At 44.9% G+C, this 25,377-nt stretch overlaps 2 long non-coding RNA genes across 5 annotated transcripts in view; one reads left to right on the top strand and one right to left on the bottom strand.

Moving 5' to 3' along the window:
* LOC111092054 overlaps positions 1-25,377 on the bottom strand; it is a 38,699-nt gene that overhangs the window by 1,529 nt on the left and 11,793 nt on the right. For 2 of the 4 annotated variants that reach the window (XR_005355482.1, XR_005355481.1), the window contains exons 3-4: positions 5,309-5,445; positions 2,870-3,020 (exon numbers count right to left, since the gene is read on the bottom strand). This is a non-coding gene — a long non-coding RNA (uncharacterized LOC111092054). Of the gene's footprint in view, positions 1-2,869; positions 3,021-5,308; positions 5,446-6,390; positions 6,538-10,036; positions 10,529-25,377 lie in introns of those variants that run through there. The other 2 variants (XR_005355480.1, XR_005355479.1) reach the window with 2 other exon arrangements.
* Positions 72-14,634, top strand: LOC111092056. The gene is made up of 4 exons (XR_005355483.1): positions 72-219; positions 3,892-4,037; positions 13,428-13,520; positions 14,428-14,634. It is a non-coding gene; the product is annotated as an uncharacterized LOC111092056 (long non-coding RNA).

The raw sequence follows: 25,377 nt of genomic DNA, 5'->3' as shown, positions 1-25,377 counted from the left end.
ATTGTTTCGTCAGTGCATACATAACAATTTTAAGTTACTTGTTTGTTTAATGACCATCCCCCACACACATTACCTCTCCCTTCTCCCTACCTCCTCCCCACTCCACTAGAATGTAAGCTCCCTGTTGGCAAGGACAGAGCTGGGACCATGGTTGGTCATGGCTCTCTCCTCTGTGCCTAGAACAGCACCTGCACATTGTAAAAACCCAGTAACTGTCTGGTGAGTGAACGAATGAATGAACGAATGAATGAATGACTTTATGAATGGGCAGCTCTGGCAAAAGCTTCAGGCTTTCCTTAGAAGCATAGAAAGGAAGGGGAACTGATCTTGTGGCTGCCACAAGAGGAAAAGAAAACTAGTAAAATTGTGACCACGTAGATCTAGTACTGAAGTTCTGGACCACAACGGCTCAGAATTTCTAGGGAAGGGAACACAGGGAGTGTGTAATACCTGGGTAACTCCAGGCCAAAGGAGTTACACACATACATACACATACACACACACATACACACACATACACACACAAAGAGAAATACAGTTCCCAGAGACTAGGGTACATCAGCATTTGCTAGGTTGTTTGTCATTTCAGGCACAATAATCTTTCTTCACTTGGCCTCTGGGTTACCTCCCACTCATTACCCTTGGGTCGCCCTTCTCACGGGTCCCTCTTCCTCAGTTTCCTTGGCTCACTCCTCCTCATTCTCCCATCCTCTGAACACTGGACTTTCCCAGGTTAGTTGTAAAATCTCTACTCACACACACTTCCTAGATTACTCCACCTGCCTCAGGGCCACAAGGACCATCTGCATGCTAACAAACATCGAATACCTACCCTGTTTTAACCTCTCCTCTGACCTCCAGACAGGCACACACAGCTTGGCTGCTCAACACTTGACCTGTATACCTAATAAGCAACTCAAACTTAGATAGGGACTGGGACTGAAGTCTGTATTTTCTCAAATCTGCTCCTCCCAATGACAAATCCAACTCCATAGGTGCTCAGGTCAAAAACCCTACAAGCATGATTTTCCTCCCTCTACTAAGCTACCTCCAATTACTGCCAAACTCTGTCAGCTGAGTCTTCAGTATGACCCCCCCATAATCTGAATATATACATGTGATATATGTATATCATATCTTCTTTATCCATTCATCTATGGACAGACATTTGGGTTGCTTCCATAATTTGGCTACTATAAATAATGCTGCAATAAACATAGCACATGAAAACTTTTGAATTAGTGTTTTATATATTGTTTAGGTAAATACTCAGTAGTGGAATTACTGGATTAAACAGTAGTTCTATTTTTAATTTGTGAGGAAACTTCATGCTGTTTTCCACAGTGGCTGCACCAGTTTATATTCCCACAACAGTGCATGAGGGTTCCTTTTTCTCCACATCCTCACCAACACCTGTTGCTTCTTATTAGTCACTTTTCTGATCCCATGGTATCAGACCAGCATATATTTTAGGGTCGTTAAGCAATTGCTTTTGGTGCCTAGAGTCAGTCTTTTTTTTTTTTTTTTTTAGATTTTATTTATTTATTCATGACAGAGAGAGAGAGAGAGAGAGAGACAGGCAGAGGGAGAAGCAGGCTCCATGCAGGGAGCCTGAGGTGGGACTTGATTCTGGGGCTCCAGGGTCACACCCCAGGCTGAAGGCCACGCTAAACCACTGGGCCACCGGGGCTGCCCTAGAGTCAGTCTTTTGAGCAAAAATGTAAATAAGATTACCTCCAAGTTTCTGCCAGTAACCCTTTATCCCAGTCTTGAACAACAATCCCCTCTGGTTTCAGTATCTTAGGGTATACCTTTTCATACCATGAAAGCTACCAAAGCTAAAACATATGTTCCACATAAGAGGAAACAAAGACCTTCAACAAACACCTGTGAAATTCAACTAGGTTTCAGGTGCTAGTGAGGCTCTGGGGAGTCAAGATGAACAGGACATGTCCACATCTTCGAGGAACTCACAAAGGAGTCCAGGTGATGGCAAGAGGACAAGATCTTCACAGTGCAATGACAGAGGGATGCCCAGTGTACTGCAGGGACCAAGTAGAGGATACCCAGCACAGCCTAAAGAGGGTCAGCCAGGCTCCCTAGAGGGACTGGCACCTCAGCTGAAGCTTACATAGAGGACTACAAATGAACATACACAGTGGGTCATATACCAGCATGTAGAATGTAAGCAAAGCCGTGGTGGCATGAATCTGCATGCTGTGTGCAGGAAACCACAGACGTTTGAGGCAAGTTACTCTGAAGGTAAGGCTGGAAAGGAAAGCAGAGAGCAAGAGAACTTTATTGAATGTAATCAAGGAGTATAATCTTTGTTCAGCAGGAAACAGCCACTGAAGCAGGAGAGCATGGGTGCTATAAGGACATGTTTGGAGGCAGGCCGACTGTCAGGAAGCTGTGGTAGCATCTAAGGAGAAGGCGATACAGGTCTGGATTAGGCAGGAGGAATGGAGATGGGGGAGAAAGGCAGATTTAAGAAACGGTGAGGCAGGAGACACCTGGGTGGCTTGGCAGTTGAGCATCTGCCTTCGGATCGGGGCGTGATCCCAGGTCCGGGAATCAAGTCCCACGTCGGGCTCCCTGCAGGAGCCTGCTTCTCCCTCTGCCTCTGCCTCTTTCTGTGCCTCTCATGGATAAATAAGGAGAAAAGAAAAGAAAAGAAAGAAGTGGAACTTGATGTGAAAGAGACCAAAAGGAGGAGGCAAGGATAAACTTATGGTTTCTCTTCTTGAGGCTATTACCAAGTACAAGCAGTAACATCAGGCAAGAAGAAGATTTCATTTCAGGTGCACTGAACTTGAAACTTTAAAGGAAAAGCATTCATTCATTTATCCATAATTTAAGAGGTACTTACAAAATACCCCTACGTGAATATAGGAGTGTAAATGTGAAGAGAAAAGTCTGGACTTCAGAGATTGGGTGTCATTAGCACACGGATGATCGGGAGTTAACCCATGAGGGTTGTTGACACAGTACTTGGTCCAAAGGACGCTGTCCATGGGTACCTGCTGGAAAGAACTGAATGAAGATTTACTCTGTAAGAAGAGCAGAGCTGGGAATGAACCAGGACACTCCAGAAAATACCAATGGTTCAGGCTTGGGTAAAGGATACAGAAACAAAGTAGTCAGAAGTATGGAGGACTAGAAGGGTGCAGTATCATGAAAATAAAGTGAGATAGGAACCAAGTACACACACATTACCAGGTATTAGAAAGGCTTTTTTATTCTGAGCCTTCTTCCGTTTTTTTTTTTTTTTTTAAGATTTTATTTATTTATTCATGAGACACAGAGAGAGCGAGAGAGAGGCAGAGACACAGGCAGAGGGAGAAGCAGGCTCCATGCAGGGAGCCCAATGTGGTACTTGATCCTGGGACTCCAGGATCACGTCCTGGGCCGAAGGCAGGCGCCAAACCGCTGAGCCACCCAGGGATCCCCCTTCTCCCATGTTAAAATTTCTTCAGGAATTATTCCTGAGTAGAAAGTAGAATGGACCTCTAGATAAATCTAGACTTAAAAAAAAAAAAAAAAAAAAAAGAGGGGCACCTGGATAGCTCAGTGGTTGAGGGTCTGCCTTCAGCTCCGGTCATGATCACGAGGTCCTGGGATCGAGTCCCACATCAGGCTCCCTGCAAGGAGCCTGATTCTCCCTCTATCTCTGTCTCTGCTTCTCTCTGTGTGTATGTCTCTCATGAATAAATAAATAAAATCTTTTTAAAAAGAGACTTTTGTCAGCTTGCAATTCAAAGGTTATTTGGGCAATAGTTGCATTTCTGGTCACCAAATTTAATTACCAAGTTTGTGCTATTCTGTGATTTTTGCTTTAAATCAGTTTGAATACTTTTTTTCTCATGGACTATGATTATTTTCTATTCTCAGTGTTAATTTTCTACTGGTGATTTAAACCAGAAGATGTAACTTTGTCACTGTGAAAACAATTGAATGTCCAGGACCTGGTGGCATCATTTACTTAGTACTACATTCATCTACTGGTGAGAGAGGTTGTGGCTTCTGGTCAATGCCATGTGAGTGTGATGATTACTGGCTGTAGACATCTAATTTTTGTTTGCTTTTTGTTTTGTTTGGGCCTTTGCCTACCCAGCATCCATAACCCATCCTTAGGATAATGGTGTCTGAGTTTGTCTTGGGAAACCATTTCTTCCCCATTTCCAGTCCAAGTGATTTGGGTAGAGTGACTATACTGGGCTTCAAGGGGAAGGCATGTGACCCAGGGTGAGATCAATAAAGCACTGTGATGCCCTTGGCTTATGACTGGTTCATGGCCTGGCACATGACCCGATCAGAGGCAATAAGGTAGAATTCTTGGACTTGTTAGATCAACCAGGCCAAAGGCACTCTGTTGAACTTGAAGCTGGGTAGATCAATATGGATATATACCAGGAGCTCACGAGAGCCACCATATAATGGGGAGAGCCTGTCTGAGAATGAAACTGATATAGAGGAAAGAAGAGGTGAAATATGAAGAGAGATAGAGACTGACCAAGTACTGAAGACACTGTGAGCCTAGATCTGACTGTGCCTGAAGCTAGCTAGTATACTGTTGTATTTCTTAGTTATATGAACCAATCAATTCTCTTTGAAGCTTTAGTCACACTTTGTTAGTTTTCCCACCGTTTACACCCAAAAAGACCAAATAAGTTACATAATTGCATCATTATTTTTTCTGCTTTATCCACTAACAGAGAATCAACTGCCTAAAGTCATAGAAACTCCCTTAGCCCAACTAGCCTACGAATTGCAACCCACACTGTGCTCAGCATTTGTAGGTCAGCCTTTCTGTTTTCGTCAGCCTCATTCTGTTTCTCCTCTCTCTGTTCCAACTCTTGGTTCCTCACCTGATTTCACAGAACCTACAACATTCTATGGTTCTATGGTGTAAGGTCCACTAGGCTGTGATCCTCACTGCTTCCCATGGACACCTCCTGTTTATTGTGTTCACCTCCAGAGGGCTCTTACTACCCTAGCGATCTGCCTGTTTTAATAACTAGAGGAAGGACTGGAGGACTGGATGGCAGCCACTTCTACCCCGAAGCTTGGAAAGCCCGGTGCTCAATTGTTGGGCTCTGGCCACCACCCAATGCCACCAGTACACTCTGTTCAAGCTGAAGCTTTCTTGTCCTGAAATGCTGTACCTGCTCCTGCTTTTTCCTCCCTCCCCTCTGAGGACAAGTTTAGCCTGATGTTATCCCCAATCTGTCATCTCTGTCATTGCTGTGCCACCCAGGACCTTTGCCATTTCCCCTCAGGGAGCTCGGGGGTGTTTGTGAAATCATACCTTGTTGGTCCAGAGGAATCCAGCTTTCAGACACGATTGCACAAGCACAGTGATGACACTCTCTCTCCTCAAATAGGTCGTTTAAGGTTCTTTCCCCCCTTTCCTGCCTCCAAACAGGCAAAGTAAGTCATTCAAATCTGCCAAGAGAGGGAAATAGTTACCTTCAGAAGTATACAAGAGAATCTTTCCTTCAGCTTTTCCCTGAAACCCTGGGAAATAACAGACAGATCAACACTTGTAAGGATGGACGATCTCCTTCCTCTGCTCTTACTACCTTTCTCTCATCAATGAGTATAAACCAAGTAGCCTCTTAAGCTCTTGTCAAGCCCCAGAAAACTGACCTGTAATCACTTAACCTGAATACAACAAATCTTTAATGAGCATCTACTATGTGCCAGGCACTGGGCTAAGGAAAGGGCATACAGAGGAGAATCATACAGGCAAGATCCCAGCTTCATTTATATTCTATTACAGTGAGGGTAGAAAAGAGGCAGCAAATAAATGTATGAACAATAAATGAACAAGATTTCAGATAGTGAGAAGTACTATCAAGGAAATGTAAGCAAACAATTTTAGAAAGAGTTATCAGAGGAGGTTATTCTACAGAAGTGATATTAGAGTTAAAACCCAACTGAAGGGGATCCCTGGGTGGCTCGGCGGTTTGGCGCCTGCCTTTGGCCCAGGGCACGATCCTGGAGTCCCGGGATCGAGTCCCGGGATCGAGTCCCGGGATCGAGTCCCACGTCGGGTTCCTGGTGTGGAGCCTGCTTCTCCCTCTGCCTGTGTCTCTGCCTCTCTCTCTCTCTCTCTCTCTCCCCCGTGTCTCTCATGAATAAATAAATACTTAAAAAAAAAAAAAAAACCAACTGAAGAGGGACACCTGGGTGGCTCAGTGATTGGATGTCTGCCTTTGGCTCAGGGCAAGATCCCAGGCTCCTGGGATCAAGTTCCACATTGGGCTCCATGGAGGGAGCCTACTTCTCCCTCTGCCAGTGTCTCTGCCTCTCTCTCTCTCTGTTTTTCATGAATAAATAAATAATCTTTAAAAAGGAAAAAAACCCAACTGAAGAGAAGGTACAAACCATGTGAAGTCCATGAAAAGAGTATTCTGGACAGAGGGTCAGTACACGCAAAGGCCCTGGGCTTGGAGCAAGCTTGATGTGTTAGGTTAGGGGCCAGTAAGATATGGCCCAGGGACCAATCTGGCCTGTCTTCTTTTTTTATATAGCCTAAAAAGCAAGAATGGCTTTTATATTTTTAAATGGTTGGGAGAAAAAAACAAAATAATATTTCATGACATGAAAATCATGTGAAATTCAAATTTCAGTGACCATAAACAAAATTTTTATTGGAAAGCAGCCATGCTCACTCATTTATATATTTTCCATGGCTGGTTTCATGCATCATTGGCAGAGGCTGTGTGGCCTATAAAATCTAACTATTTACTATCTGGATATTTGTGGGAAAAGTTGACAGATCCTTGTATTAGAGGAACAGGAAGAAATATCTTCCCAGGTAGAAAGAAACTTGAATTTAATTTAACTTGAATATTTAACTTGAATAATTTAACTTAATTATTTAGAATCCTTTTGCCTGTAAGTAACAGAAATTGACTTCAGTAATGTGGAGAATTAAAGGTAGCCATAAACTCTTTGGCACTTTCCCATCAAGAGGTGGAATGTACGCCATCTCCTCTTCAATCTGGGTAGCATTTACACTGCTTCAACCGATAGAATATGGCAGAAGTGCTTCTGCGCCACTCCAGGCTTGGGCCTTAAGAGACTGGCAGCTTCCACTTCTCGCCTCTTAGGACTTTCTCTGAGAACCCTGAGCCCCATCTAAGAAGCCTGGCTACCTTGAGATGGCCATCCTGGAGAGGCCACATAGACATGCTCTGGATGAAGTTCCCAGCTGAGCCTAGGCATCTAGCCATCACCACCAAGATGCCAAATATGTGAGAGAAGCCATGTTGGACTCTTCAGATTAGTCCATTAGCCAGCTGAATACCACTGAGTGAGTTCAGTTGATGCTACACAAAAAAGAATCACTTACCTGAGCCCTGCTTGGCTTTTGGCCCACAAAATTGTGAAATATTACAAAACAGATGCTGTTTTATGCCTCTATGTCTTGGGATAATTATTTCATAGCAATAAACAACCAGAACTAATAACAGAAAATTTTACTGTCCTACATAAAAAGTTCAGAGACAGATCAGTGTCCATGCACACTATATCCTCATACTGCTTTTCCACAATTCCTTTGGCTTTGCTCTCTGCTTTGGGATGGTTTCACCATCAGGATAGTAGCAAGGTGGCTGCAGTAGTTCCAGGAGTCTCATTCAAACCTGATAGTGTCCACAGTCAGAAGAAAGAATGTTCTCAGAAGAGAGAATATACGTAGGCTGTCAGTATCTACCCTGGAATTAGGGATGGAGTCTCCTCAAGGTCACTGGGGAGGAATGAACACCTGATCAAAACTAGCAGAAGGAAGATAAGAAGAAAGTAGGGAGGAAGTAGGCAAATGGATATTGGGTCAGCAACCCATCGGGTTCAAAGTACCTTTCTTCCTACAATCATTCATCCATTCATTTAGAATACTTTATGTTGAATCATATGAATATACTTTTTAAAAATAAGTCAAACAAGAGATACTTGGCTGTCTCAGAGATTGAGTATCTGCCTTTGGCCCAGGGTATGATCCTGGAGTCCCGGGATCGAGTCCCACATCAGGCTCCTTGCATGGAGCCTGCTTCTCTCTGCCTAGGTCTCTGCGTCTCTATCTCTCTGTGTCTCTCATGAATAAATAAATAAATGAATAAATAAATAAATAAAAATAAGTCAACAAAGAAAGTCAAACATGGTCAAATTTCAAATGGCCATTATTAATATTCATTAGGCCTTTATACAGTAGCAGGTATGGTGCTAGACACTAGGGCCACCACGATTAAATGGTACTAAGATAAAAGAAAGGAAAGAGAAGGACCTTAGATATAATCTAAGAGCTATATAGAACCCAGTCAAAATGGAAATGGATAGCCCCTTGTTCAAAAATTATTAAGAATTTCAAGACAGCAGGGGATCTGGGCAGCTCAGTTGGTTAAGCATCTGCCTTTGACTCAGGTTGGGATCCCATCCATAGTCTTAGAATCGAGCCCTAAATCAGGCTCTCTGCTCAGCAGGAAGTATGCTTCTCCCTCTCCCTCTTCCTCTGCCCCTCCCCTCTACTCATGCTCTCTATTTTTGCTCTCTTTATCAAATAAATAAAATCTTAAAAAAAGATTTCAAGATGGCAATAACACAGTATTAAACCAAACATGCAGTCCTTCACAGCACAGGGCCCTGTTGGATTACACAGGGTGCATGCCCATGAAGCTGACCCTGGGAAAGAACAGCTGTCCACAAGAAAGGACAGCAAGGGGCCTAGGTTAAAGGGGATCCAGGAGCCCTCCATGAGGAGACGGTGTGTACATGAGGACCAAAGAATGATTAAGGAGTGGCCAGGTGAAGAACCAGAAGGAACATAGCTCCCCAGCAGAAGAGTAATGTTCTTCCTCACTCCAGGTTGGCTGAGAGACTTAGAGTGGCCTGTCTTCTTCAGTTGTGTTAAAAAAGATAAAGGTAACAGATACCTTCCCTGTCTGTGCCAGCTCAAGCCTGTTTCCCAATCCTTTTCTGTGTTCCAGATCTTAGCACTTGGGTAATCTACCCATATAATCTGATCCTTCCCCTCCAGCACTAGAGATATGAGGAGAGCCCTAGAGGGGCCCTGTTCCCTGCAGAGCTCAATTGTAAGTGCTTCCTAGGACAACAGCCCAAGCTTCCTGATCCACTTGGCCCAGGCTTGTCATGAACAGGGAAGAGTTCTCCCTATCCTCACATGGGCTAACTGCAAACCGTAAAGACCTCAAAAGAATTTTGTCACCAAACCTGAATCTTTTCCCTAAAAGTACCCTAACTCATTTTTAGTTCTACAATGTTCTTTTTCTATATCAGATCCTATGGATATTTGATGTTAGTGGGCCTCCCAAGTGGGTTGTAAATAGAATCAGATGAGAAGCTTATTAAAAATACAGATGCCTGAGCCTCATGCCAAACCCAACTCCTCTATTTTTAACAAGTTCCACAGGTAATTCAGAAGCTCTGCCAGTCTCTGAACCATCGCTTCAGCAAGCTGGAAAAAATGAGGAAATAATTTCTATTTGGCTGTAGGAGTCCAAAGGTTCATTTCTGTCATTAAATGTGACCCCTGTAGCCAAGCTATAGTATTTCCCCTGACCCCCCGGGGATGCACTCCATGACCCCCAGTGATACCTAAAACCACAGATAGTATTGAAATCTATGTATGTCTTTTCTATGTTTTTATATATATTTATAATCTATGATAAAATTTAACTTATAAATTAAGCACAATAAGACACAAACAACAAAAATAAAATAGAACAATTATAACAATAGACTGTAATAAAAGTTATGTGAGTGTGGTCTCTCATCATCTCTCAAAACATGGTGTTGGACTGGACTCATCCTTCTTCTCGTGATGATGTGAGGTGATAAAATGCCTGTGTGTAAGATGAAGTGAGGTGAATGACACAGGCATTGCAACATAGCATTAGGCTACTAGTGACCTTCTGACATTAAATCAGAAGGAGGTTCATCTGCTTATGGACCGTGATTGTCCACTGGTAACTGAAACTGTGGTAAAGTGGGACTACTGTATTTAAGTCAGTACCTCAATTTCGCCAGCAAATAATCTCCCCAGTACATCTTTACCCTGGACGCTCTCCAAAGTGTAAAACTCCTGTTACCTTCCCATTAATCTAGTCTCCCCTTCTAGGGGCAGCACCTCAGTCTCCCCAGGCAGCTAACCACCCCTCTCCTACAGTAGGTAGGCTTGGAAGGAATGTCAGTCAAGGTGTTCTGAGGCATCCTAGCTGACCAGTGGATCCAAGAGCCATGTTTGGCTAACTAGATCTTCTCTCCCAGGAAATTAAATCTTGAGACGAGTGAAATAGAGACCAAAAGTAAATGAGGTTGATTCATCTGGTACAAGTGACAGCAAAAATCTGTCTGTTGGTTCCTGTTCCCAAAGTAATCCTGGTTCTTATGCTTTCTGAAACCTGATTTGCCAAGCTTTTTCTTGGGATTTGCCAGCAACCTCACTGCCCATTTCTTTTGAGTAAGCGAGCCAGAATTGGTTCTGTTGCTTGCCACCAAAGAATCCTAACAGATTCTTAGAACTAAAGTCTTTGATAGCATTCTATATGATAATGATGTCAGAGCTTCCACTCTTATGAAGCCGTTATGAATGACACTCTTATAATTAAAGTGGCCATTCTACATGAAGAGTTTATTTTAATAATGACATCTTTGTTCCAGGAATAATAGACAGTGAAAAAATTCCTCAATAGGATAAGGGATTATTCACTGTCCTACCAAAATATCTTAAATAGAAACAGGCTTTGGGTAAATACTTTTGATCTAAATGAGGTTCATTGTCCTAGACCTTAGGGAAGGAAAGGACAAGAGAAAAAAGAAAAAGGAAAGGCGTTTGGTTTCAGTTTAAAGCAGCCTCCCTTCAGCTTCATCTTATCCTTCTTACAAATTTAAGACAAGGCCTACTCTTGAAGTATTTAAGAGAGGCTGGAAGTTGCATCTGAACATGTACTTGAAGGGGTGACTACTGCAGAGGAAACAGCTTCAGGGATTGAACATCTTCCTCTCAACAGCCTCGACCTTATTTCTACCCACATCTCACTGTGACAGTTACTACAAGCTTTGGTCTTTGCTGGCATTATGATTCTAGCTAGCAGTTCCCGAGTCCTTCCCATGAACCAGGCATGCTGCTGGGTGTTTTACAGGTGTTATTCATTTAATCTTTACAATGGTCCTTCCAGGTTAGTATTATCATCATCCCCATTTTACAGAGGGAGAAACTGAGCGCAGTGTGGTTAAGGCATAGGGTTAATGATTGAAGGAATCCATCACTTACTGCTGGTGTGTTCCCATCAGTTTCAAAGACTTCCTGCCACTGTGCCCTGTCACCTTGGGTGGAAAGTGCCTGCATAGTCCACGTTGAATGTGGCACTGCATCTCAAAGAAAATGGCAACTGGACTCCCTGTTCATGTCATGTTCTGTTTTCCTGAATAAATTATAAGATCCTTGAAGACAGGAACTATGCTTTGTCTACCACAGTATCACTAGCTCACGTCTGGTACAGAGGAGGCAGTCAAAAAATGCTCGTATAATCAATGACTATCTTGTAGGGTCCTCAGACCTTAGGAAAAAAGAGTATTAGTATCAAGAGGCCGCTTCTCGGGAAATAGAAAATCCAGGTTACCCCTAGAGAATCCAGCCAACTTAAAAGTTTGGCCAAGCTTTTAAACAGAACAGATGATTCTGAATTTGGGGTCCTGGGCAGTGCTTTCTTTTCCAGAAAAGCTATTCCCTCTTCGAGACACAGTCATGCTTTGGCTTAAGTTTGAGGCGAGTAAGTTTCTAAAAATCTGACATACCAGTCATACTTTTTCCAGGGCTAGCTGCCTAACAAAATGCCCAAAACCAGCTATAATGTGCTCCACTCAGGACTGGGAGCTCTCAGAATGAGAGCTAATCTTTGATGGATATAAGATCCACTATGTATCCTTGGGCAAATTCCTTTTGTGCCTCAACTGTGAAAACAACCAAATAACAACATATACAACCAATCAAAATTTCCTGCCAAGTCTATGGGGTTCCCTTAGTGGAGTTTCATTTATTCACTGATACTAGTTCAGAGTCTGGCCTTCAGGTTCAAGCAAACCTGGAATCAGGCTTTGGCTGTGCCAAGTACTAGCAATGTGACCTTGTGCAGAACAGTGTAAGCTGTGATCTCACAGCCTCAGTGGTCTTGCCTATTGTTGGGAGAATGGCATTATACCATAATGTCATTATGCATATGGAATGCTTAACCTGGTGCCAGCACATGATAAGCAGGCAGCAAATGGTGGCTTAATGATATCTCTGCTGGCTTCACTTAGACATTTCATGCAAACCAGTCCAACAGCCCAATGCGTTCTTGGTGGCAGGTGTGATCTAAAGTCATCCTTTAACCATGTAGAATACGTTCTCAACTTCTAAATTATAAGCAGAATTAATTAGGAATAAGACAATGAAGCTACATAGATTTATTTATCATGATGTTTCTGTCCTGAGCTCTCCCCTGGAGAAGGTTTAATAAATCTACTTTTCTTACTAGATCTATTATAATCTATTATCCTTACTGAGCTGATTATAACCTATTATATTTGCTAAATCTATTATTGTTACAAAGATCATTTTGACCATTTGTCAAGGAAAAGCAACATTGCCATTATACATATCTTGACTGTCTTGTTGCCCAAACTTTCTATTTTAAGATTTAATTGTAACGTATGGAACAGGTTTGGCTTTGGATATAGCGAGCAGATGAAACATTACTGCTTTCTCAAAAGAGACTCTTAGCAGCCATTCAAATATCCCCATCCTGCTTCCTTTTCATTAGATCACTGGTCAGTCCCCTACAGTTGCAAGCCAAATGATTTCAAAGGTTCAAAACACCCCTTAAATCACAATGCCTATATGCAGAACCATTGAGAGGGAGAAATGCTAACACACTGACAAGAGAACTCTTTGCTGAAGTTAGGTGCGGCCGCAGGAATGGGAGCTACTGGAAGGTGGGCAGTAGTCTCTACAAATCAGAATGATTTTGCGTGTCCCCCTTCTTCCTGCTAGGGACAGACAATACTGATCTGTATTGTGATCTGTATGTAATGTGAGCAAAATAGCCTGTTGTTGTTTTAAGCCACTGAGATTCTAGGGCTCTTGGTTTCCACAGCATAATCTAGCCTATATTGCCTGATACAGAAAAGGTACAAATGCAGTTGACTGTGTAACAGACACACTCACGAAGCCATGCCTACTAAATCCTCTCATCTTGGTCAACAATTTCCAGAAGCTAGCAGTTTAGTGGTTTAGAGAAATGAAGCTCTGAATTGCAGTCAACATTAGAATAGTTTTAGCAGACTAGTGCAAAGATTCAAAGCAATAGTCTTCTACACCATTTTGAGGGTGACATTCACGAGCCCCAAATCTGTATTTCCAGCTGGACTTCTCATCTGTAAATGGACTAATCCACTGACATCCTGCAGAAAATCCAGAACCAGCTGTCTTCTCCTCATCCTCAGGCACTTCCCAGGTGAAGTGGCGAGCTGGTGCTGACCTCAAATTGAAGACACATTGGGATATGCCATCCACCCAAGGAGCCTTCATGATCAAAGGAGTTTATTATCTGTCCCTCAAGTCTCCATGGAGGGAGGGCTCAGAGTCTTGTACATGTCATAAAGAATATTCCTATTTTTTTAAATGTTATTTATTTATTCATGAGAGACAGAGAGAGGCAGACACATAGGCAGAGGGAGAAGCACTCCCCCAAGGTGGGAATCTACCCAAGAACCCTGGGATCATGGCCTGAGCCAAAGGGTGACCATTAAGCCACCCAGGTGCCCCAATATTACTATTTTAATTTAAAAACCACATGTGCTCTAGATCTGACTAGCAATAATAATGATGATCATTTGTTGAGTGCTTTCTAGGTGGCACCAGGACGTGAACACTTCACATTGCTCATTTTATTTAGTTCTCCTAACTCGACTAGGTGGAAACTAGTAGCTCTTGTTCTACAAATGAAAAAACAAAACAAAACAAAAAACAAACAAAAACCCAAAGCTTAGTACAGTCCAATAACTTGCTTAAGGTCAGCCAGCCTAGAAACAGAAGAAATTATGCCAACCTGGGAGCTGTTCTCTTATACAGGGCACACTTGACCCCCTCTCCTGGCCATAGTGTTATGTCTCCCAACACCTGCACCCAAGATCTAAAACTCTGGAGTAGGGATGCCTGGGTGGTTCAACGGTTGGGTATCTGCCTATGGCTCAGGACGTGACCCTGGGTCAGGGGATCAAGTCCCACATTGGGCTCTCTGCATGGAGCCTATTTCTCCCTCTGCCTGTGTCTCTCTCTCTGTCTCGCATGAATAAATAAATAAAATCTTAAACCAACCAATCAATCAAACTGGAGTTTTCCTTGTCTTCTTGTGTTGCCAGTGACCTGATGATCTCATTTCTGGTCTCAAACCAACATTGCTGTAGTATATTCCTCAGGAGAACGAGGCCCTCAACACCTGCTTGGTTTCTTCCTGCCTTCACAGAGAGGAGTCTGAGAACCCAAAGGAAAAACAAAACAAGTGATCCACAGGGAAAGAAAAAAAAAAAGGATGGAGAGAAGTTATTTTCTTTGATAACTATGTGTGACTAACTAGCAACTGAGGACAAGGAAACTGATCTGCGGGCTCTTAAGAGCGCTTGAGGCGGAAATAGACCCTGTGAGCCCAAGAAGGGGGTGGAACCAGGGGCTGCAGCCAGGAAACAAAGGACAGGAAACAGGATTTCTTTTTTCCAAAGTCCAGAACAAAGCTGACGAGGAGTTTGGCAGGAAGAGGGACCACCATTTCATACTTACAGTGGAAAAAACACCGCGGGCTCAAAATTGAAGATATTTGGGAAGGGATGAGTCATGGAGGAATGGTGATATATAATCTTCGCTTTCTGAGAATAAACACTTAATATTCCTGCTCAGCATTCTTTTATTACTTGGCTGCCGTCCTCATGCTTTCTATGGGAAGTCAGGAAAGGGCTGGAAGCCTCCCACTTTGCTCATTATGGGATACTAACCTGGAAAGCAAGCTCTGTTCCCTGCTCTCCATTCTCTCTTTCCTACACTGCTATCCTGCTTCCTGGATTGTCTCTCCCACCCTATTAGTGTAGGTAATTCTTCATTTGCAGGTCTCAGCAGAGATGTCACATCCTCAAAGGTGCTTTCTCTGACTTTCATTCTGTGGCAGAGTGTGCTAGCTGCTGATCCAGGATCCAGCTACCTTTTTTCTCATTAACAATATTCTAATTTTGTTGGTGGTGAAGTTCCAATTAAAAGGTACATTTCTGGGATGACTGGGTGGCTCTGCAGTTTAGCACCTGCCTTCAGCCCAGGGCATGATCCTGGGGTCCCGGGATCAAGTCCCATGTCAGGCTCTCTGCATGGAGCCTGCTTCTCCCTCTGCCTGTGTCTCTGCCTCTCTCTCTCACTGTGTTCCTCATGAATAACTAACTAAATAAAAATATATATATTTTAAAAAGCTACATTTCTCAGCCTCCTTTGCAAGTGCGTGACCATGTGACACAGTACAAGCCAATGAGACGTGAACAGAAGCTGTCGGATTGTACTCCGGTTCCCTAAACGACCAATTCAACAGGTGAGCAAGCTAGCCCTGTATGCACTTGGCCCCTCTTCCCTGCCTGACCCTGGACGTCTGTAACGATTCACAGCACTCTAGCATCCTTCCACCATGCATGAAGTGTCCAGGACCACACGCTAATGATGGCACATCAGAAAGTTGGAAGGAACCTAAGGGCCTGATGACACGTGTCTCTGAAGAGACAAAGTAGAAAATAAGTAACATCTAGATGAACAAAGTAAAATATAAATTTGACTTTTTAAATTTTTTAAAAGATTTTATTTATTTATTCATAAGAGACATAGAGAGAGAGGAAGAGACACAGGTAGAGGGAGAAGCAGGCTCCCCGCAGGGAGCCTGATGTGGGATTTGATCCCAGAACCTTAGGATCATGAACTGAGCCGAAGGCAGATGCTCAACCACTGAGTCACCCAGGCATCCCTAAACTTGTCTTTTTAACCCAAGCTGTTTTTGTTGCTATATCATTCCCTGGACTGAATTTTTGCAGGAGACGATGGCATAGCACAGTGATAAAATTGTAAGGATTTGCGAATTATTAACCACAGATACTATTATGATGATACTAATGCTTGATGAATATCTCCTTTATCTCTAGTCTCTCAAAGCAATGAAGTAATTTCATGTACAACAATTTTGCTGCTTAGTAACTCCCAGGCTTTAAGTATATTGACTTTTCTCCATGGGAGAATATTATCCAAATAAACTTTTGTCTCACGTTTACTTATGCATGTTAGAAAGAGCCAACTTGGGTAGCCCGGGTGGCTCAGTGGTTTAGCGCCACCGTTGGCCCAGGGTGTGATCCTGGAGACCCGGGATTGAGTCCCACGTCAGGCTCCCGGGATGGAGCCTGTTTCTCTCTCTGCCTGTGTCTCTGCCTCTCTCTCTCTCTCTCTCTGTCTCTGTCTCTCATGAATAAATAAATAAGATCTTTAAAAAGAAAGAAGAAAGAAAGAAAGAAAGAAAGAAAGAAAGAAAGAAAGAAAGAAAGAAAAAGAACGAGCCAACTGGAAACTGTTTAGACTTAGTTCAATTGCTTTTTCTGGAAAATATTTTCAAGTTGTTACTTTGGTAGGAAAATGTTAAATATTTGGATAAAATATTTGTCAAAATATGGTCGTACTAAAAAAAAAAATACGGTCGTACTTCTTCCCATTTGCCATTTGATAAATGTGCACAGAGAGTACACAGTTATGTAAAGCACACATTATGGAAACCTCAATTAGTGAGTATAAAAATGACCATCATCCACTGACGTGCAAGTAGCCCCTAACTTGGTTTGGGCTCCCCAAAGAGCAGACCAAGAAACAAAGACTTAAGAGCAAATAGTTCATTTAGGAGGTGTAGGGGCACTGGGACAGGGTTGGAGAGGTGACAGAGGAAAGGCAGGCAGCCAACAAGGGGTGTGTTAGTATGTCAGCAACTAGAGCAAGTCACTGGGACTCCACCCTCCAGAGAAACTCAGGGAAATAAGGTAAATGACATACCTTCAAAGTATCCCACCAGCGTGGGGAGGGAGCTGGGCGACTTTTACACCAATTCCCATCAGTTGTCAGTCAACGACTCTCAGGGTATGAATTCCCTCCCAGCCACAGAGCAGGACAGAGGGGCCTTCTGTGTCTGAAAAAAGTCTGTAGGCACAGAGGTGCAGAATTGGGCAATGAGAAGGATCGAGAGCACAAGAAAGCAGTAAGGTCTAAGGGACACTGACAGTCAACACTCTGGCTCCCTTCAAGTAAAGCTCAGACATCAATGTCCGATTTCATAGGCGACACAGAAGTTTTTAGATGGCACAAGGACAAGCTTTTTTGTTTTTAATAGTTATAAATTAAGCTTAACGTCTCCTTCTACTGAATGCATAAGGTGCTGGGTTTTCCATCTGTGGAACTGATGTAATAAACAGACCGTAAAAGGAATCAAGTACAACGAAGGTGATCAACTGATTTAAAGAACACTGAAAACAGTCATATAGATGGTATGCTAATATGCAAAAGGCATGGGAAATGACACATGTTTGGGCATCACTGAAGGGTATTGGACAGCTAGTGAGACTGAGGCATAAAGCTAGGCTGCTGAGTGTTCATAAATATCTACTGGATACCCAGCACTCTTCTAGAGTACAAGAGATTTTTTTTAAAGATTTTATTTATTCATGAGAGACCCACAGAGAGAGAGGCAGAGACACAGGCAGAGGGAGAAGCAGGCTCCATGTGGGGAGCCCGACGCGGGACCCGATCCCGGATCTCCAGGATCACACCCCGGGCTGATGGCGGCACTAAATCGCTAAGCCACCAGGGCTGCCCAATACAAGAGATTTTAAAGGCATGAACCTTGCATCAAGGATTTTAGCCGCAGTGGTGAGAGCAAGACCACTAGTAGCAGTGGTAATAGAGGTAGTGGTGGTGGTGGTGGTGGTAGTAGTAGTAGGGGTGGGATAGTGGTAGTGGTGGTGGTAGTGGTGGCGGTGGTGGTGGTGGTAGCAGTACTAATGGCAGCAGCAACAGTAGTAATGGTGGTAACACCTGATGGGCTGAGTCCCTGAGAGGGAAGCCTCAGATCCCTCACAAAGAGGGTTCTTGGATCAGCACAATAAAGAATTCAAGAGCAAGCCATTTAGAGAAAGGAGACCAAGATTTATTAATTCTAGAAGTAAGAAAGGAGCTACTTCACAAAGTAGCAGTCTCTCCTCCCAGATGAGAAAGAGGACCCTTCTTTGTTTCTAAGGATAAGGGTTTTTTTTTTTTTTTAAGATTTATTTATTTATTTGAGAGATACAAAGACAGAGACAGTGAGCAGAGGAAGAGGGAAGGTGAGCAGCAGACACCCCGCTTAGTGGGGAGCCCAGTGTGGGGCTCAATCCCATGACCCTGAGATCATGACCTGAGCCAAAATCAAGAGTCAGAAGCTTGCCCAGTTGAGCCACCCAGACGCCCAGGGTTTTATAATCAAATAACCATACAAGGAAGGGCGACTCTTTAACTTGGGGCTCATAATTGCGTTGAGAGCTTAGTTTTTCTACTCTCTTAGGGCTGTGGAGTTCCTCACAGGGAACGAGTTTTACAAATGCCCAACTTTTATGGCTTTTACTGTCAGGGGGAGTGAGGTCTTGTGGTCTTCTGTGAGCCGGATCTTGTGACTCTTTTTATGACCTTGCTGACCTCTGGGTTAAGGGTCAGCCTAAAACCAACGTGGCCTCCCTTTGGTCAGCTGGTCTCCTAAGCCACCCTTCCCCTCCGCACTAGCAGCAGCAGCACTGGCTCCCTGGCCGTAGAGACAGCTCCCAGTTAGTGAGGGTTTCTGCTTGCCATCTCCTTACCTGCCATCCTCAGGGAAACTAGGCCCCCCTTCATAAAATCCATGAAACATTTAAAGGGCTGTCTTTGCAGAGAGTGAGATGGAAGAAGGATGCTGGGAGATGATTTCACTAGGGTTTCCTAAGGAGGGAAAAGCAGCCCTCACTGCAGGATCACAGAGGATACAACGAGAGGTGTCCTGGCCGGTCCGTGGTCACAATGTGAGAACAGAGAAGGCACGGCCATAGATCCTTCAGGTACTGAGCCAGCTCCTATTCCACTCAAGGTACAGAGCCGGCCTCAGCAGCTGGGGACAGGAAGGGGAGAGAGGAAAGGAGCTACAGATGACGCTGCCACACTGCCCCCAAAATGTGCTATCTTATTGTGTAAGACGACATAAGATCCAGATGGCAATTTTTGGATTTGTAACTTCCTATATAGAAGTCACATTTTCCAGTACATCCTAATTCTATTAGGGTGTGTGTGATGGCCAAATGTCATTAACAATGGCCAGGCCTGAAAATGAAGACAGGCATTAGGCTGGACTGGCTCAGCAGCTGCACCAGCTCTGTGCTCGTGGCGGGGAGGGGCAGCGCGCAGGAGCCGGTGCTGGGCCGCATCTAAGTGTCATGTGGCCTCCAGGGACCGGCACACACTTGTAAGCACAAATCTGTACTGACAGCAACGTCACATTCGATCGAGGCCTGGTCTCAGCCTTGGAGCCATAGACTTGCAATACAAAATGCCTGAATGGCTTGGCTCGAAAACAAATAGGTGCTTATTTGCATTAGGAACTTGAATTTGCATGTTGTTGGCTTCACTTAGGGACAGAAAAAGGAACTATATGTAGTCTGTAGTCAGTGCTACAGCCTTCTGATGTCACACTGGGTCGTCTAAGACGGAAACCATCAACCACGGGGCAGGCTGGCGGGGTAGGGGGGTGGTTTATCGATCAGATGGCCAGGGTCTGAATGCTGGTTCTGCCTCTCACCCCAGCATGAGACCTAGGGAAATCTGCTTAGTTTCCCAGAGCTTTTCTTTTTCTGTAAAATGGGCACAATAGAAGTACCCACTTCATAGGATTGTCATGGGCATTAAGTGAGGCAGATTTTGAGCTTGGGGCCTGATATACAGTAAGTGCTTAAGAAATGCATGTTTATGGGGGCATCTGGGTGGCTCAGGCAGTTAAGTGGTCGGGTTGGTACAGGTCTTGATCTCAAGGTGGTGCTCAGCAGGGAGTCTGCTTGGGATTCTTTCCCTCTGCCCCTTCTCTGCCTCTAAAATGAATAAATAAATCTTAAAATAAAAAAAGAAAAGAAATGCATGCTCATGACTAAGTATGACAGGTTTTTATTGTAGCCGTCTTTACTTAGACGTTGATCATCTTCCTTGTTGCAGAACAGGAAAGGGTACTGGTAAACTAAGTGAACAAGGAGACACTACATGGAGGGGGTCTAATGCCCTGGTGGCCTAAGCAAGCAAGCAAACCAGAATCTAAGCCTGCTCTTGCCTCAAAGTGATGAAACCTAAGGACAACCAGTCTCAAACAGCCGCAGAGGCTTCGAGCTACCACATATCAAACACCTTCCTCTCTTTGCTTCCACAGTTTCACTTCAGTCTTTCCCTGGCTCCTGGCCCTGGAGTGCTCAATAACCACTTCTGGTTTGGAGCCGCCTGATTCCAGGGGATTTTGGGCCCAAATAAACTCTTCAAGTGTTTAAGATGCCTCAGTTTATCTTTTAAGAGTATAAAGAGGGACTGACACAAAAATGGGGACAGGCTTCACCCCAAATGCAAGCCTTGCAAGAAGAAGACAGAAGAGAGAGGCAGGAGAAGAACGAGTAGTGCTCTACAACACCCGATGGGAATGGAAGTCAGGACAAAGGAGGGCCAGTCATGATGGTGCTCTTGTGCTCATAAACACAAATTAATCTGACCGTGACAAATAATTTGGTGGGAAACTACATATGGCTATTCCCAAATAAAATGGGAAATGAGACAGAGAATAATTAAAACCTTATTGGAAGTAGGAGAAGAAGCCAACCTGCTTTTGCAGGCAATATCCAAACACCAAAGCTCAGAGTAGGCTCATGGGTAGGACAGACTTCTCCTGCTGCAGCCTGGGAGCCATGGTCTCCCCTGGACCACGGGGACAACTCCTCAGTGGCCTCCTGCTTCCACTCTTACCCCTGCACATACCATTCTCTGCCCAGCTGCCAAAATTCTCATTTAAAAATATAAATCAGGCTATGTTACTGCTCTGCTTCCAATTCCAAGGGCCTCCCAGTGGCCTTAAAGTCTATACTCCCTGTCATGGCCTGAAAGATCATAGTCAAAGTCTTCGAACACTTCTCTGGCCCCACCTTGTACTGCTGTCTAGCTGACAATTCTATAATGGGCCAAGCTCCCTCCTACTGCAAGACGTTCCCTCCCACCCTGGACCACTGCTGCCCACATCTGCACCTGGCTGGCTTCCTAGTGTGTGAGGCTCAGTTCAGACATCAGCTCACCGCTAAAGAAGACTTCCTCAACCACCCCAAATCAAATCTTAATTCTCCTGCCCCTATTCTCTATCCTATTACTTCCTTTTATTCTCTTGCTAGTATTTTAACACTAGGCAAAATCACCTTCTACATTTGTTTATGCACTTATGATCTAAATCCTCCCCCACACACACCAGGATGGGAGTCTCTGGAGAGAGGGAATTTGTTCACCAATGAATCTCAGGGCCTAGCATGGCATCCGACACTGAGATTTCTTGAATAAGTAAGTAAATAAATATGAATATAAATTTCACTCTTACAGCCCTCCCCCTTTCCACCTCCATCTCCCAGCTTTGGGACCGTGTGTGACATGGAGCTAAAAGCTATCCAGAGGTGCCTGGGTCCTCAGTCAGTTAGGCATCTGCCTCCTAATTTTGGCTCAGGGCCTGATCTCAGGGTTGTGAGATCAAGCCCCTCGACGGGCTTTGCCCTCACTGAGGAGTCTGCTGGAGATCCTCTCTTTCCCTCTCCCTTTGCCCCTCCCTCTGCTCATGTTCCCTTCCTTTCCCCCCTCACTCCCCTCAAGTAAGTAAATATATAAATGAATAAATAAAAATCTTAAAAAAAAAAAAAAAAAAAAACAAAGCCAGAAGCTATCCAAAGCCAGCCTGTCCTTCTCTCTTTCATGAAGACCTTACCAAGTTGAAGACCAGATGGAGGGGGGCTTAGCAGGCCTTCAGAGTGAGTGGTCTGACTTTGGGGCAGCAAGCAGAGTTTTCTTCAGCAGAGGGAGTTCCATAGCTTGGTGAGTAATGGGACCTTAGAGCTATTCTCTTGCAGATCCCTGGGAGCACACAGACACCAGGGCATGGAAGGATGGAGGGGACAGAGCGTTACAGTGGGCACAGGGAGGCAGGCCCCAGCATGGAAGCCCAGCCTGGGACTCCTGCACCCTGGGGGGCATGGATGTGCAGGGGCAGCCAGTTACGGGTACTCACCTGAGCCAGGTCAAGGCCCAAGCATCTGTCTGCTGTGTCACCTATAGTGGTCTCCCCCATGTCTGGGTATGAAACCTGGGGATGGCGGAAAGGGAATAAGAACTGAAACTGACTTTCCTAAAAGTCTGATGGAATGGGGGACTAGAGTCAGGTTCAATTAAAAAAAATAACCAAGTAATGATACATTTCAGACATATCTGAGTTTTGGAAGTAGATTACACTTGCTACTCTATTATCTACTATAGAAACATCCACACTGACAGCAGCTTTCATTCAATAAGACATTACAGTGCCAGGCCTGGCCTGGGCACTATGTATACCTTACTCCCCTTATTTTTTTTAAAGACTTTATTTATTCATGAGAGACACAGAGAGAGAGACAGAGACATGAACAGAGGGAGAAGCAGGCTCCCTGTGAGGAGCCTGATGTGTGTCCTGGGATCACAACCTGAGCCAAAGGCAGATGCTCAACCACTGAGCCACCCAGGTGCTCCCCTGACCCCCTTAAACCTCAAACAAGGATACAAAGAAGGTGCTATTATCTATCTATCTATCTATCTATCTATCTATCTATCTATCATCGCTCTACCAACCAATTTTAGAAGCCAAGGCCCAGCGTCCAGGTCTGTCTCGGGCACATGGTAGAGAGTAGTGCTCTCATACTCCTCACCACCCAGAGGTGGCTTCACTTCGAGGCCAGTCCCCTTGAGACCCACATCCCTACCCTTGCCCTCTTGCAAGGTTTGTGAAAAGCCCCTGCTCAAAAGCCAACCCCCAGCCTAGGTCATTCTGCATTGGCTCTTGGTCCTGCTGCTGGAAACAAGGGTGGCCACGAAGCTGGCCTCGGAAGAGAACACTCACAGCAGCCTGCTCTCCAGCAGCAACAGGGCTTCTGTTCTATAAGGCTGCAGGAAGGGGAAGGGGGTATTGCTTTCCTCCAGAGGTTTGGGCTGGGATAGTTTTCACCCTGAAGAGGCTACAGCAGGAAAGTGCTTAGGGAGACTGAGCTGGCTCTGATGTACCCCTCTGTCCCCAACATCTGCTGGAGGCACCCGACAGGACATAAACACTGCCTGGTTTTTTCCTTTTCCTAGTCCACCCACTGCATGATATTAAGGGTTGTTTTCTTGCCTCAAAGACACAAAGATCTCTTCCTTGAATACCTGGAGACAGATCAAGCGGCCATATGCCACATTAAAAAAAAAAAAAAAAAGAGAGAGAATTGCTTGCACCCTCCTGGCAGGGAACAGTAAGTAGTCCATTACACAACACATCATTGCTTTCATGATCGGGGCTTCCCATCTGCCCCCTTAAAAAAAAAAAAAAAAGATTGATTGATTGATTCATGATAGACACAGAGGGAGTAGGGGCAGAGACATAGGCAGAGGGAGAAGCAAGCTCCACACAGGGAGCCTGATGTGAGACTTGATCCCAGGACTCCAGGATCATGCCCTGGGCCAAAGGCAGGCACTAAACCGCTGAGCCACCCAGGGATCCCCACCCATCTACCCCCTTAACCACTCCTCCTCACTGTGCCCAGCCCCTTGGATGCTCAGCCAATGGAGTCCTCCTGTCCAGGGTTTTTCCTGGGATTGAGGAAAGGCCCAGGAAAATGAGTTCACATGGGAGCACTTGAGATTTAATCATTTCATTCTGGAAAGTGAGAGCGGGATGTGGATGGGGGAGAGGAGCATAGTTTAAAAGGAGGAGTCTAGAAAAGACTGTTTTGGGCAGAGGAATGGCCCCTGTGGTTAGAAGTTCAGTCCAGAAGGCAGGGCAGGAGCACAGATGAGATCCCATCACATATCAGCACAAGTCACAATCCTGCATCCTACCTGTTTTCATTCCTGAGACCAGGCCTCCACCCAGGGCCAGAGAGGAAAGTGGGAGGAAGGGGCAGTTCAGGGGGCAGGTAGCCCAGGAGGGGTATTTGGTTGAGGCTCTAGGGCAGAAGGGGGGCCTCCAATTCAAATACTTGGGGGTTCAGGGCATTTACATATTTTCACCGGGCTCAATCAACCAGAGTTCCTGGCAGTCAAGGGACCCTCAGGCTGGGAGACCAGGACAAGGCTGCTTGGCTCTCATGTTGCTGCAAGAAGCGGGGGAAGGTGTGTAGTTCACCAACAGACCCTCTAGCCCTTCCACATGTCTGTGCCCAGGCAAATGCTTTCCAGAACTGCTCCTAGCAATGACTGTGCACAGTGGGGTCTTGGTGTGTGACACCTTGAACTCTGGCTTAAGGACTTTCCACTAGGCTGGCTGAAACTTTCTTAGAACCACTCTGTGCTCAGAGACTCTTCGCGACCATCTTCCTTCCCTAGGTTTGTTTCTTTCTTTCTTTCTTTCTTTGACAGATAGATAGAATATGAGCAGTGGGAATGGCAGAGGCAGAGGGAGAAGGAAGAGGAGAAGGAGGAGAAGCAGAAGGAGGAGAAGGAGAAGGAGAAGAAGGAGAAGCACCCTGAGCAGGGAGCCTGATGCAGGCTCAATCCCAGGACCCAGGGATCAGGAGCTGAGCCACCCAGCCACCCCGTCCCCTCCCGCCCAGGTCTCTTTAAACAGATCTCATGACCAACAGAAGAGTCTGAAGTCTCGCCTTACCCAATCCTGCTCCTCCCCTTGTCACAAATAAATCTTGAGAACTTCATTACGTCTTGGCATTTGCTTCTCAGAGAATCCAAACTAGCACAGGAATGGTCGGAGAAAGTGGGCAGAAAGAGAGGGGACTGGCTCCCGTACCACCAGGAAGGCAAGGAGGATGCCATCCCCAGTGGATTACGGGCTCCAGAGGCCCTGGCGCGGGTGGCAACCTCATGGCTGCAAGTTCGCAGGCAGTGGCCTGGGGCAGCAAACAGCCTGAAGGGGTAGGGGGAGAAAAAGGCATTCGAACAATATTGGGGAGCAGTGTGGGCGATGTGTACAAGGGCAGCAGAGTTAGCTAGTTGTGGCTGAAGTGTCTTGAAGCTCTGCC

This window comes from Canis lupus, chromosome 2 (genome assembly GCF_011100685.1).
Source record: "Canis lupus familiaris isolate Mischka breed German Shepherd chromosome 2, alternate assembly UU_Cfam_GSD_1.0, whole genome shotgun sequence".
NCBI classification, from domain to species: Eukaryota; Metazoa; Chordata; class Mammalia; order Carnivora; family Canidae; genus Canis; species Canis lupus.
Note: the sequence above shows the minus strand (reverse complement) of the source record. Positions and strands in the feature narration are given on the sequence as shown.